Below are 15,151 nucleotides of genomic sequence, written 5' to 3' on the forward strand. Positions count from 1 at the left end.
TCTCCCATCACACCCTAATCATGAGACTCCACTAACTAGACATCCAACAGAACACTCATTTGGATCTACTTCTTCCTCACCAGCCGAACCTAGAGGATCCATTTTCCATTTTTCTCCTCTGAACCCAAGAACATCATCTGCAGCGTCCCTCAGGGCTCCTCCCTCAGTCCCGCCCTCTTTAACATCTACATGATGCATCTAGCAGACATTGCCCGCACCCACGGACTCAGCAAACTTCCAGAACACCATGTCTGAAGTTGCCAACTGGATGAAATCCAACTGCCTAAAACTCACCTCAGAAAAGACAGAGGCACTCATCTTAGGAAAGAACTACCCCCCCCAGATGACTCCTGGTGGCCCGCCGCAATCGGCCCGCTCCTGCTCCTTCCAACCACACAATCAACCTCAGAATTATCATGGACAGTCCACTAACGATGAAGAACCAAGTCAAAGGCAGTCTCCTCCTCCTGCTTCCACACCCTCTGCATGCTCCGCAAGATTTTCCACCCAAGCCCTCATCGCCATCCGCCTCGACTAGGGCAACTCACTCTATGCCAGAACCAAACCATCCAGAACATGGCAGCAAGTCTCCTCCTCAACCTCCCAAGGATAACCAGCACCATCTCCCTCCTCAGAGCCCTCCACTGGCTCGCCGTACAGAAAAAGATGCCTTTTCAAGCTCATGACTCACACCTACGAAGGCCTCCACAACTCCAGGCCCATCTACATCAACCACTGTCTTACGTTCCATCGAATCACCAGGTAACGCCGCTCCACCTCCGTCACCCTGGCCCACACCCCCTGCATCCGCCGGAGCCGCTGCAGAGGTCGTTCCTTCTCCTTCCTAGCCACCAACACCTCTTCCTTCATCTGCGAACCTGCCTTTCTTTAGGAATTCAGGAGAAAGCTCAAAATGTGGCACTTCGACCAAGGACATCAAAAACTAGTGCCTGCAGACCCCCCCGTGGTGAAAAGTCACACTTTTCAAGAACCTCCTGATTAATTGATTGATGAAGTCTTGCGAGTAATGGTTGCGCAGCAACAGTCTTTAGCTTATGAGATGGGTGAGGCTTTGCCCGTACCTGCTGTGGTCGGGGTTGAAGTAAAGGTGGACTGGGCACAGTTCTCACAAGTTGTTGCCCTGGAGTGATGTTGTGTAACTCCATGTCAGACCCGGATCTGTCCTCTGGAGAGATGTTGCCTCCATCTGCAGCCGATGGATGTGACTCATCCCAGAGTTTTGGATCATCCGAACCAAAGAGGTCTGGCGTATCCAGATCTGGTGGCTTAGTGGACTAATGTGTCCACTCTGGAGGCTTGTGTTAAAAAATAATCTACATAATGTATTTGCCCCACTGACTTCTATTGAATCGGAGGCAATTTCGGGAGCTAAAATAAAGTCATTTTGGGCTTTAAAAAATCGGGAGTCTCCTGCCTGAATCGGGTCTATTGGCATGTAAAAACGAGGCGTACTTGGAAATGAGCTTTAGAAGAGCTGCAATAAAGTTCAGTGAAACTGTACCTGTTATGATTAACAAAAAAAGAGTAAGGTTATCTTCTGTTGGACAGAAACCTCAGCCTGCAATTGTGGTACGTATTCATGGTTCGAAGTTTCAATATTTTCTCATTTGAAGTCATTGTAATGTACATATTTTAAACAGCACTGCCTAGCAAGCTTTTAAAATTTCATTTTAAACAGTTTATTGATCAAATATTAACATTAATACGAATCCAGGCAAGAGACTACTGCATTAAAAAAACACTATCTTCAGTCATTTTCAAATTGTAAATGATCCGTATACCTGCGGGTGTGCAGGGGAAACCTATTTCAGTACATAGGGGTTAAGTATGGAAGATATCTGTGTAGGTCTTTCTGACCTGTGGAACTGTAAGCAGTGTTTTGTCACTGGATCTAAGCAGTCTAGGAGGGTGGTCGTGCGATAGTCTAGGCGATAGGTAACAGGAACTTTATCCAAGCAAGGAATTGTGTTTGAGACAGTAAATTTTAAAGACAATCCTTTTACGGATTGGTAACCAATGCAATGACAGTAAACGAGGGGACACCGGATGGAAGATTACAAATTAGGCAGGCGGTGCTGTTTTGCACCACTTGAAGTTTGGAAAGCAAAGTCTCAGTGGCCGAGGCCAATACGGCATTACCATAATCCAAACGTCTGAGGACCAACGCTTGTACCAAGGGTTTGCTTGCAGAAAGAGGGTGGAAGGAGAACACTCCTCAACAGGCACAATGGCATGTTTGCATGTCCTTCAGTAGTCTTGTGAAAGGTAACAAACTCTGCCCTCCTTTTTTATTTTTAAAATGTTTTATTTTAATAAAGGCCTGGCTTAGAGACTGCTATGGTTGTTAACCGCCTATCTATAAAGGGGCTTTGTGTCAATACTCTTCATCTGTTGAGGTGCTATACACAGTTCCACCCACCATACAGCATGGCAAAAAAGGGTCTTCCCACTTCAGCCATTGGTTCTCTTGCATTGAGTGACCACTTTTTTGCCTGATCAGGGGTTCATCTTAGTAGCAAGGCTGACATGCAAATAGTTTTTCCTTTCAATTCTTTATGCTTTTTAGGTCTTGTCTACCAGAGTGCAGGATGCCTGTTGCTGAAATGATTTATTATAAGTGGGCTTTCCTGTTTTCAGTTTCTATTATTGGTAAATTCTGGTGGTGTTTTTTCAGTGTTTTCCAGTGATTTCAATGCCTCAAAAAAACAGTGTTTTTCAGTGGTTACTCATTTTCGGGCCATACAATACAACTGAAACAGTGTTTTACCGGTGTTTATGGAACGCTTCGCTTTTATTATTGCTTACTTTCTTCATTGATGCATGGTATATAGACAGTGTATGTACAGTGTATATGAGGTCCAAGTACATTGAAATCTACACCAATTATGCTGACACTTGATAGACAAGGGTGTTTTTTGACTCAAGTTTTTTGATTATATCCACTACAGCAGTCATGTTTTCCTGTAAAAATCTAAGAATGCATTACAGTGTATTTTTTTTTTTTTACATCACTATCAATATGCACCTGAGGATCATCACATTTCTTGTCTTTTGCATAGTCACTAGGCAAAAATTCAGTAAACGGTCGCCACATAGATAATATTGCATTCACAGCCTCTAGAACTGAGAACCACCGACTAAATGACACAATTAGGATGACTCTTTCTTTGCTGCCACACAAAACGAGAAATATTTGCGTTTTAGTTCCCGCGCATAACGAAACAGTGCACCTGAATGGACTACAAAATCAATAGCATTCTTCATTAGCTCAAAAGATTGTAAAGATGCTTTCAGCATACCATCTAGCAAGTGGCAAGGATCTCTTACAGGGAAACACTTCAGCTCAGGTATTGCTTTTGACAGGTCATCACATAACTTTTTCATATAAGTAGCTGAATCGCTGCAAATACAAACAATATCACTCCAATCTTTGTTAAACTTGGTAAGACCTCTCTGCAGCAGCATTCCAAGTGACACTGCGTTGCATGTTTCCAGTACATCTAGATCTGCCATGATGGTACGCTGGTACCATCCATTGTTTGCATCACAAAATGTGATTAGCACTGCCACTGCTGGGTCGCCACGCATCTCTGGGAAAGTGTAACAGCTGTAATGAAAGGAGTGGCAGTGTTATGCTAAATGTGGTATGCAAGCCTAAGATATTTATTGATTTACTTACTGGTGTTTTCTATTGCTTGAGCTCCACCCACCCGGCACTCTGACGCTCTACAAAATGATATAATGATAGTATCATTGGAGGAAACTAATTTAACAATTTCAGTTTCTTTGTCTTGTGTGTGACACTACTTCTTCCTGCCCTGGGCAGTCTGTAAACGGCTCAGTTTTACCTGTCCGATGTGAAGCGCCTCTTATTTCCCCCATCCATCTGCCCTCCAGTCCACGGTGTAAAGAAGTGATTCCTCCCACGTGCCAGCTAGGAGAAGATTCCCGATATTCAAGCTGTGTGAAACATGTTCCTGCTGTCTTATCGCTGCAGTCAGTGGCCATATTTGGCATGATATCATAGTGAAGGTATAGTGCAACGACATCCACCCCGGTTTTCACAAGTGTGAATTCGGTTCTCAGGATTCTCTTGCCGAAGTTAACTAATGTACATTCCGGTCGCCTGCCTCTAGTGATAGAATAGAAATAGGCGCAAAACAGTATTGGTAGTGCTTGCGAGCTGAGTGCAAATTGTGTGCGCTACTGTGCTTACATATTGCACCTTTTAGCTCTTAGGTGGTAGTAAAAGTGGCCAGTAAACATAAAATGCAAACTAAAAGGACGCCACAAATACCGTTTCCACATTGTTGTCCGTGTTATGCACCTATCTATGTAAAGAGAGTTGAATGTGCGTAGCGGATACAATTATGTGCGCTGGGTGGTCTTGCACTGCCTGTATTACACCAGTATCGGAGTGAGCCAGTGTGTCTCACAGCACCCGCTGTTCATCTTCTGCTGACACCTGTGAGGATGGGAGTTGTGCACACATGTTTACAAAGCCTTTCCGGATATCATCACACGCCTTTGTCTGCTTCAAAATAAATAGATATAGCTGGGTGACAGCATGGCATGCCTGCACCGACTGCCCCCCTCGTTTAGGCATGATGAATATGTATTGTTAATCATGCTAGTGATGTTAGCAGGCCTTATTGTCACAGCTTTTGGCAATCACTGAATAGTTGTGTCCTGCTCTCTTATCTTTTCATCACCTGGCCTGCTTAATACAGCCCATCTGTGCCTCCTGATAAATAATTGCATGAGGGGGCAGGCTCCTTATTGAACTGAGCGACCTACGATGTGGAAGCAAATTAAGCACTGTTCACCCTCCCCACCCCCCCCCCACTCTCCCACCCCCCATCCCGTCGTGTGTGTCAGCCCGGGCTTCCCAGGCTGGTGAACGTCTTATTTCAGCCGCACTGAGTGCTTCACAGGTCTTTAAAAGACCACTCACTTCCTAACGAGGCTTTGTTGTTTTTCACCCCTTCTTAGAGCCCCTGCAGCTACACTCTGCATATTGCTAGAAGAGTCAACCCCCCCCCCCCCCTCCACAAAATGTTTAGTAGCCCACCCTGAAATTTGGCTCTAGTTGCGCCTCTGACATTATACAATAATATGCGCAGATTGTACCGGGATAACTCAAAGAATAAAACATGACACAGAAAGCTGAACTGCCGTAAACTGTCATCTTAACGCCTCTATTAAGCACTACTGTGAATACTTCGACGATGAGTACAGCACCCTGAAGTGACAAAGTCCACGTGTATTTACTGGCTTTGAGTACTCATAACAGACCGCTGCAAATACCTTCATGAGTCAAGTACTACCAACTCAGCTGTTTTTTGTACACACTATTTCTTTGTTTATCCTAGTTTAAAGTGCACACAACGTCACCCTTTGTAAAGTTCAACCAAGTTCATTACTTAGAACTGTAAAGCTGCTCCGTAAATCACATAGGGTTAAAGGCTTCAGGTTTATGCCTAAAAATATACAAATGTGGCACATTTCCAAGTCCCTCTCCGCGTTTATGTGAATTTCCCATAAATAAAAATAATCTTACACTTTTGGTTCGGTAACTAGGCTTCCTCTATTTTTGTATTGCATAAGGTTATCAGCATTTGTATAGTGAGGTTGAAACCACATGACTAGCACTGGCGCAGCCACTAATGTTGCTAAAGATGAGACAGTCACATAGCCACTGCCGAACAGAGATAGTCACACCGCTTAGACAAAGGCTCTTCAATTGCGTACGTTAAATACAACTCGACAGGACTGATGTAAACACGGTCACCTGGTTTTGTATTTAAAACAACTTTGAGGTTTACCAGTGTTGTAGTGAAACAGACGCAGTATCGTTTTGGAGATGACAAAATTAACTTGTCACGTCTGTGAAGAGACAATGTACTTAGTATGGACTTACACAACAGCCAGATGATGAGTGGACTCAGCCTGCAGTGGGCATGAGCAGGTGTCAGCACGTTAAAGTACAGGCCTCTACTAGTACACAAGAAATGTTGGGCTGCTGCTTGCTTCTTGGGCCTAAATTGCAGTTTGGCCTGCAATGCTTTGGCTCCATCAAGTGGCCAAAAGGTGTAATAACAATGAAAATCAGTGACACTCGGTTTAAACGGGGTCAGCTGATTTTCATCCGGTAGGGTACTATCGGGCAGATTCGGTTTTAACCGAATTCCGGACAGCCTAATTATAAGCTTACAGTGGGCTTAAAGCCCGCCCACTGCTTGCCATTTGTTTTCTCTATTGTTAATCATTTGATTGTTATGTATTCATCCTCTTTTGTGGACTTTGCTTCTTGTGTTTGTCCCTCCCCTCATGGGCACATTACCTGTGTCCTTCCACTGGTCACTGTTAAAGCACTACTTTTTTTTCTTTTTGGTTAAACACTCCATTAGAATGCATGTGTTACTGCTGTCTCTCCCGTGTACTGTGTACCCCCGCCACACTCTGTTTTGCTGTCCCTCATGAGTCTCTCCCCTGGTTGCTTTCTCTTGTGTGTGGTTCCCACAACAGCAATATGCTACTCTCTACCCTGTGTGCTTTACTCCCTCCCCATACTCCATGTTCCTCTCACCTGTGTTGCTTACCACGCACCCTCAGCGTTATTGCCACCTTCAGTTTTCCTTCTATCTCCTGTGTTGCTTCCTTTCCCACTCATGACCTCAGTGTTGCTTCCCCCTACCCTTGCCTCAAAATATAAAAACGCTTTTGCACTACTTTTTATTTTTCCTTCACTGATCTAATTTTGTAGGTATGCAAGCGTGTTGCCAGTACCTACAAAAAGAGGCAGGCAGATGCCGGATATCTCTTTTTTTTAAATTTATTATTTAGCCATGCTGGACAGCCTCACTTAAAATCATTGTCAAACCCAACATGACCCAAAGGTGAGACCTGCTGGCTTTGCCAATGCTTTTTTTACTATTTCTTCTAGCTACAGTTATTGCAAGCCATTAGTAACTTTTCTTCGTCCTACTAAGAATCCAAAAATTCTAGACCTTCCCTCTTCTATCTATCCAGTATTCCTTTTCAATCCAAATAACAGACTAACATGTCCACCACTCAAATTAATTTCATATTTCCCTATACTAATTCCCCACTAATCCTGGTTGGCTTCTCGAGTAGCGTGCTACTCACAAAAAAGTGCTTCAACACCTCATCATGGGTAGCAAGTGCTAGATAAATGAAAACCTTTTCCTCTTCTAACCCTCCACAATCCTTCTCAATCGAAATACCAGACTAACATATCCACCGCTCAAACTGCTTCCATATTTCAGTATACTAATTCACCACTAATCCTTTATGGATTACAGAGTAGCATGCTACTCACTAAAAAAGCACTTCAACGCCTCGTCAGGTGTAGTAAGTGCTATGTAAATGTAATTACAATACATTGCAATCATGGTCACAGGTTCAAATTCTGGCAGGTCCACTTAGCCTTTCATCCTTCTGAGGTTGATAAAGTTAGTACCAGTGAGTTGGGTAACAATAAACATCTGTTATTCAGCACCAAGATACCCTTGGGTGAACATATGCTTTACGAATACACTTTATGTTATGTATCATGGACGCCCCATTGAAACATTTGTAATCTTCTTGCCCTTCGATCTCTTAGTGTCTTTTTAGATCGAAAAGACCTGCAGGCCTCACAGGTTGCTTCCACGTGCTCGGGAGATAAGCACAAGTTACACACCTAGCGTAGGTCAGAGCGTGGAAACTTGGCGTGACAAGAAGGACAAAATAGAAAAGGCATCCGTTCAATCACAAATTGGACATTGTTGGAGTGAATGGCAAAGATTAGTTCCACCGCAAAGTGTGAAGGCCCAGGGGGCCGCGGTCGAAGCGAGTACCCCGAACAAACTAGACGTCAATAAGCAGGGAAGCAGTGATGGAAAACAATACCGATGGTATCAGAAAAGAGCATGATGACGGTATCGAACCAGAGCAGAGGAAAACACATCTAAACCTGACTGCGAAAAAAAACAATCTAACAACGGAGTTGTGGACCATGCGCATTGCAGGCAAGTGGAGCAGTCACTACACCTTGTGGGGCATATTATCAAGGGCCATATCGCCGCTTTTGCAGCACTTTTTGCCGAAAAGGCGGCGATATTTTCATCTCCCTATTATCAAGCCTGCGCTAACAAACGTTAGTGCAAGCTTTCACGTGTTAGCTGTCGCTTTTACTATCGCCTTGCATGTCAGCGATAGTTATCGCTAATGACATGCAAGGTAGGAGTTCCTAACCAAAATAACACGTAAAACAGATGCTAACAGCACTTCGCTGTATTACCAATGTTGTCCCACGAAGACCAAATTCGCACTAAACCACAATGAACGCAGGTTTTTAACCCCTGATTAAAACCTGACTTAATCACTTGAAAATCAATTGTGCACTGCCTGAAGTTACGTTAAAGTTTCTCAATTTGTGCCGTGCTCCTGGGTATCACTCCCTGCTTAGGAGTGTGAGAGTAATCCAAATGTTAGCAGCCCCACCTTCGTGGGGTGTCTCCCTGGGCACTGGTCTGTGGCTAAATTAGCTTTTCACTTGGTTATGAATAACACAATGTGCTTCTCAATCAGTTGCTGAATATTCAAGATTGTTTTATTTTCACAATCATATCATTGTATTCCAAAAACTTCATTTCCCGAGATGCAATATTTACGTATGCATCAATGCAACCTCTTATTTAGCGTTCCAATGCATTTCGGCAAGTCGCCTTCATCAGGGAACATCTAAAATCAAAATTCATCTGTGTATAATACAAGTAAATTTTACATGAATCACTATTGTTATCGCAACATGATATTGTCTTAAGGAAAGTTTTCAATGTTTTATAGTTGTACGGTTTCGTAACAGATTATCCGTGATAAACGCAACTAAAATGTGTGATAATAACGTGCCTTTCATCAAAGTGCGTTAGTCTTTTTTCATACACGGTGTGACTCTAACGTAGATAAACGTGTTGGTGAATGCTAATACTGTTGTCTTCCAGTTAGTGATGTTAGCGTTAAAAGCGTGCATGGGTTTTTAGTGTGAAATTAACCTTTGATACCCAGCTGATTAATTGCCTAATCTTTCAGAATCTTACCGGTGCTTCGTGATAGCATGCCTTTCTGCTCGGGACATTCCGTCTGTGTGGTGATAATTCCTGACTACCCGTTACATGGTTTATAACGTGAATAGCGTGCTTGCATATTTTAACTAAACATGAAAAGAGGACTGATCTTGGTGTGTTGAGACCCGTTGTATGTGTTAATAAAGTAATTCAAAAACGAAAACAGTGCTGGAGTGTATGAGGTGTCAACCTTAGCATGTAATTAGTGCGTCTATGATGAAATTATTTTCAAAGTTCATATATAGATATTTGAATAGCTTATATATGCGGCTATACATTCATATGTATGTATAAATTCACAACGTACACTATATTGATGTAAACACAACGATGTCTCGCTGGCAGTCCGATATGGTACCCAAAGTAAACAAATGGGTTACTGTCTTGGTGTTGTAGACAATTACTACAATGTTATGCAAGTGTCTATGCACTGTAAATGGTTTAAAGATAACATGAAAATTCCACTCTGTCATTCATTCCGTATGGCTGTAATGTATTCAAATGGTATATCCAGAAGTTTTCTCTTTGAAGTAATGAAATGTGATTGTCTTTCCCTTCTTGTTTTTGTACTATCTCTAGTACACAAGCTTTTAGTTGACTGTTGTGATGCTGTGCTTCAATGAAATGGTGGGCTACCATTGATTTCATTTGTTTGGTCCTAATGTTGCTTTTATGTTCATTCATCCGAACTTTTAGTTTCCGTTCTGTTTGACAAACGTAGGCTTTCCCACAAGGGCATTTCAACAGGTATATTATGTTGGATGTGTCCCATGTAGCCGTAACTTGAAATTTGATTTTATGACCTTTCATAGGGTGCGTGATGTAGGTGCCCTTAATTATATTGTTACAGTTGCTGCAGTTCCAACACGGGATGGTGCCTTTATGTGCAACCTGAAGCTTCTCCGTATTAGGGTGTTTAATTAATTCACCTATGTTTTTGCCACGAGTGTAGGCGAACATTGGTTCCTGGATGAAGATGTTTTTGAAATCTTGTTCTAATCGTAACAACGTCCAGTGTTTTCTGATGATTCTCTTAAAATGTTGACTCTTAGTTGAATATTTACTTACGCATCTTATTCTGTCTGCCGTAGATTTGGGTTGCGTAGATAGTAATTGTTGTCTGGTTGTGTTTTTAACACGATCTTTAGCTTGTGTTAGTATATGTTCCGGATATCCTCTCGTTCTGAATCTTTGTAGCATTTCTTCTTGTTGTTCTGTGTCTTTCGTGGAGTCTGAGACAATCCTTTTAACCCTCAATAATTGAGAATATGGTAAATGTTGTTTAAGAGGTTGAGGATGGAAGCTGTCATATGCCAAAGTGTTGTTTCTGTCTGTAGTTTTTCTGTAAAGATTTGTTTCAAAACCTGTGGAGGTTTTGGTGATTTTTACATCCAAAAAATTGATGGTGTGTTCATTTATCTCATGCGTGAATTGTATTCTGTCGTCTATTAGATTGAGTAAGTGAATTTGATCCTCTAGTTCTTTTTCTGCACCTTCCCATATCATAAAAATGGCATCAATAAATCTCAAGTATAGTAATATTTGATTCTTCCAAGGTTGAACGTTTAGAATATGCTCTTCCTCATAGACGTTCATGAAAATATTGGCATACGTGGGCGCGGCACAGTTGCCCATCGAAGTGCCGGTCTTCTGTAAATAACATGTTTTCTGCCACTTGAAGTAAGAGTGTAAAAGAGTGAATTCCAGGAGTTCCATCAAAAACACCTTCATACCTTCTTCATATTCAGTATTCAATAGAGCCTTTTCAACGGACTCTATGCCTGCTTGATGACGGATCGATGTGTATAAAGATTTTACATCTATGGTGCAAAGTAATGTGGACTCCTCTTCTGTGATGTTGATTTGGTGAAGTTTATTGAGAAAATCAGTAGTGTCCTTAAGAAATGATCTCATTTTCAGTACACATGGTTGTAGATAGCTGTCCAGAAATGTGCCCACTGGTTCGTGAAGGCTTCCTCGAGTCGAGACTATTGGACGACAAGGTGGTTGAATTGGGTCTTTGTGAATCTTTGGTACCATATAGAACTTGGGACTTTTAGGGTGGTTTTGATTTAAATATTTCTTCACTTTTTCATTAATGATGCCTCCATCCATTGCTCTTTGTATTATGTGTGATAAGATTGCTTTGAATTCCTCTGTGGGATTTGTTGCCATTTCCATATAGGTGTTCTCATCCTTTAAGTGTGTTTCTACCTGTTCCAGGTAGTAAGTAGTATTAAGTATCACAAGGGCTCCCCCTTTGACCGCCTTTTGACATGTAATCATGGTGTTGTTGGATATTGATCTTAAAACCGCAAATTCTTTGGTGCTAAGATTTCGATGTTGTATCTTTTTATAAAAGTTAATCTTAGCAAAATCTTTCTTGACCAGTTGTTCAAATAGATCTATGGTTTTGTGGCTCATAGGGGCCACATATGTGCTGGTGGGTCTCAAACCTCTCAAAGGGTCTTCTGCTTTTGTAGCCTGTTCCGTTATGATGTTCTCAAAGAAATGTCGAAGACGTATTTTCCTCATGAGTTTGTAGAGGCTAATGTGAAATTCCAACTGATTCGAATGTGTTGTAGGTACAAAAGACGTTCCCTTCTGTAATGTTTTAAGTTCAAAATCGTTGAAATGATGATCAGATATATTTATCACCAAATTCTCTATTGTGTTCCCTTTTTGTTCTTGTCCCTTTTGGCTGCTGTGACATTCCTTGTTTGGGGTTGATCCTTCCCCTTCATTCTGTCTTTTTCCTTTTCCCCGACTGAGTCGTCCTGTTCTTCGCGGCTTACTTCTAAAAAAGGAGTTTCACGTGTAGTTGGAACTTGCATTTCTTGCGTAGTTGAGGGTTTCTGTTTGCGTCTTTGTATTGCTGTAGTTTCGTTTTCTGAAGATGAAGTGTCGGTCTGCGTGGTATATGGTCTGTTCTGACGCCTTTTTGCGTAAATGTCAGCCCACGTATAAACTTCCCCCATCTTGTAATCAATCGTATCTCTACGATATTTGCGAACTTTTCTTTCATTAACTTCTTGTGTGTGTTTGAGGAGTTGGCTGTTGATGTCTTCTAATACTTTCGTGTGTTCTTCAGCAGACATAGATTTATCTAACTCTGTTTTCACTTGCAAAATTTCTTGATTTAGTTCTTCCAATATATTCGAAAGTTCCTCTATAATTAGTAGGATCAAATCCAAGGAACATTTGTTTAATATGGCGTACCATCTGTCTGTGAACTTTTGTGCATTTTTACATAGTGAAGGTTTTAGGGATATTCTCAGGCCCCTCGGGATTCTTTGCGCCTTGTGGTACCTTATCATCGTGCTAGCGTGCAATCGTTGATTGATTCCCTTGATTCCCTTTCTCGATAAATATAGTAGTTGCCTGATGTTCTGTTCTTTGGTGCGATTAGTAGTGTGTTCAGTGGTTTCCTCTTGAATCAACGCGTATATTCTGGATACTTCTTCATTGGCGAAAGCAAATGTTTCCGCCCTGGATTCCGTCAAATTTGCGATTTCATCGTATGACATGTTGTATTATGTGCGTGCCACAATTGTAAAGCAGGAGAATTGATTAAATCACTTGAAAATCAATTGTGCACTGCCTGAAGTTACATTAAAGTTTCTCAATTTGTGCCGTGCTCCTGGGTATCACTCCCTGCTTAGGAGTGTGAGAGTAATCCAAATAGTAGCAGCCCCACCTTCGTGGGGTGTCTCCCTGAGCACTGGTCTGTGGCTAAATTAGCTTTTCACTTGGTTATGAATAACGCAATGTGCTTCTCAATCAGTTGCTGAATATTCAAGATTGTTTTATTTTCACAATCATATCATTGTATTCCAAAAACTTCATTTCCCGAGATGCAATATTTACGTATGCATCAATGCAACCTCTTATTTAGCGTTCCAATGCATTTCGGCGAGTCGCCTTCATCAGGGAACATCTATAAAAATCAGAATTCATCTGTGTATAATACAAGAAAATTTTACATGAATCACTATTGTTATCGCAACATGATATTGTCTTAAGGAAAGTTTACAATGTTTTATAGTTGTACGGTTTCGTAACAGATTATCCGTGATAAACGCAACTAAAATGTGTGATAATAACGTGCCTTTCATCATTTGCGTTAGTCTTTTTTCATACACGGTGTGACTCTAACGTAGATAAACGTGTTGGTGAATGCTAATACTGTTGTCTTCCAGTTAGGGATGTTAGCGTTAAAAGCGTGCATGGGTTTTTAGTGAGAAATTAACCTTTGATACCCAGCTGATTAATTGCCTAATCTTTCTGAATCTTACCGGTGCTTCGTGATAGCATGCCTTTCTGCTCGGGACCTGCCGTCTGTGTGGTGATAATTCCTGACTACCCGTTACATGGTTTATAACGTGAATAGCGTGCTTGCGTATTTTAACTAAACATGAAAAGAGGACTGATCTTGGTGTGTTGAGACCCGTTGTATGTGTTAATAAAGTAATTAAAAAACGAAAACAGTGCTGGAGTGTATGAGGTGTCAACCTTAGCATGTAATTAGTGCGTCTATGATGAAATTATTTTCAAAGTTCATATATAGATATTTGAATAGCTTATATATGCGGCTATACATTCATATGTATGTATAAATTCACAACGTACACTATATTGATGTAAACACAACGATGTGTCGCTGGCAGTCCGATATGGCACCCAAAGTAAACAAATGGGTTACTGTCTTGGTGTTGTAGACAATTACTACAATGTTATGCGAGTGTCTATGCACTGTAAATGGTTTAAAGATAACATGAAAATTCCCCTCTGTCATTCATTCCGTATGGCTGTAATGTATTCAAATGGTATATCCAGAAGTTTTCTCTTTGAAGTAATGAAATGTGATTGTCTTTCCCTTCTTGTTTTTGTACTATCTCTAGTACACAAGCTTTTAGTTGACTGTTGTGATGCTGTGCTTCAATGAAATGGTGGGCTACCATTGATTTCATTTGTTTGGTCCTAATGTTGCTTTTATGTTCATTCATCCGAACTTTTAGTTTCCGTTCTGTTTGACCAACGTAGGCTTTCCCACAAGGGCATTTCAACAGGTATATTATGTTGGATGTGTCACATGTAGCCGTAACTTGCAATTTGATTTTATGACCTTCCATAGGGTGCGTGATGTAGGTGCCCTTAATTATATTGTTACACACAGACACAGAACAACAAGAAGAAATGCTACAAAGATTCAGAACGAGAGGATATCCGGAACACATACTAACACAAGCTAAAGATCGTGTTAAAAACACAACCAGACAACAATTACTATCTACGCAACCCAGATCTAAGGCAGACAGAATAACATGCGTAAGTAAATATTCAACTAAGAGTCAACATTTTAAGAGAATCATCAGAAAACACTGGACGTTGTTACAATTAGAACAAGATTTCAAAAACATCTTCATCCAGGAACCAATGTTCGCCTACACTCGTGGCAAAAACATAGGTGAATTAATTAAACACCCTAATACGGAGAAGCTTCAGGTTGCACATAAAGGCACCATCCCGTGTTGGAACTGCAGCAACTGTAACAATATAATTAAGGGCACCTACATCACGCACCCTATGAATGGTCCTAAAATCAAATTGCAAGTTACGGCTACATGTGACACATCCAACATAATATACCTGTTGAAATGCCCTTGTGGGAAAGCCTACGTTGGTCAAACAGAACGGAAACTAAAAGTTCGGATGAATGAACATAAAAGCAACATTAGGACCAAACAAATGAAATCAATGGTAGCCCACCATTTCATTGAAGCACAGCATCACAACAGTCAACTAAAAGCTTGTGTACTAGAGATAGTACAAAAACAAGAAGGGAAAGACAATCACATTTCATTACTTCAAAGAGAAAACTTCTGAATATACCATTTGAATACATTACAGCCATACGGAATGAATGACAGAGTGGAATTTTCATGTTAACTTTAAACCATTTACAGTGCATAGACACTCGCATAACATTGTAGTAATTG

Source organism: Triturus cristatus, chromosome 9 (genome assembly GCF_964204655.1).
Source record: "Triturus cristatus chromosome 9, aTriCri1.1, whole genome shotgun sequence".
In the NCBI taxonomy this organism is placed as follows: domain Eukaryota; kingdom Metazoa; phylum Chordata; class Amphibia; order Caudata; family Salamandridae; genus Triturus; species Triturus cristatus.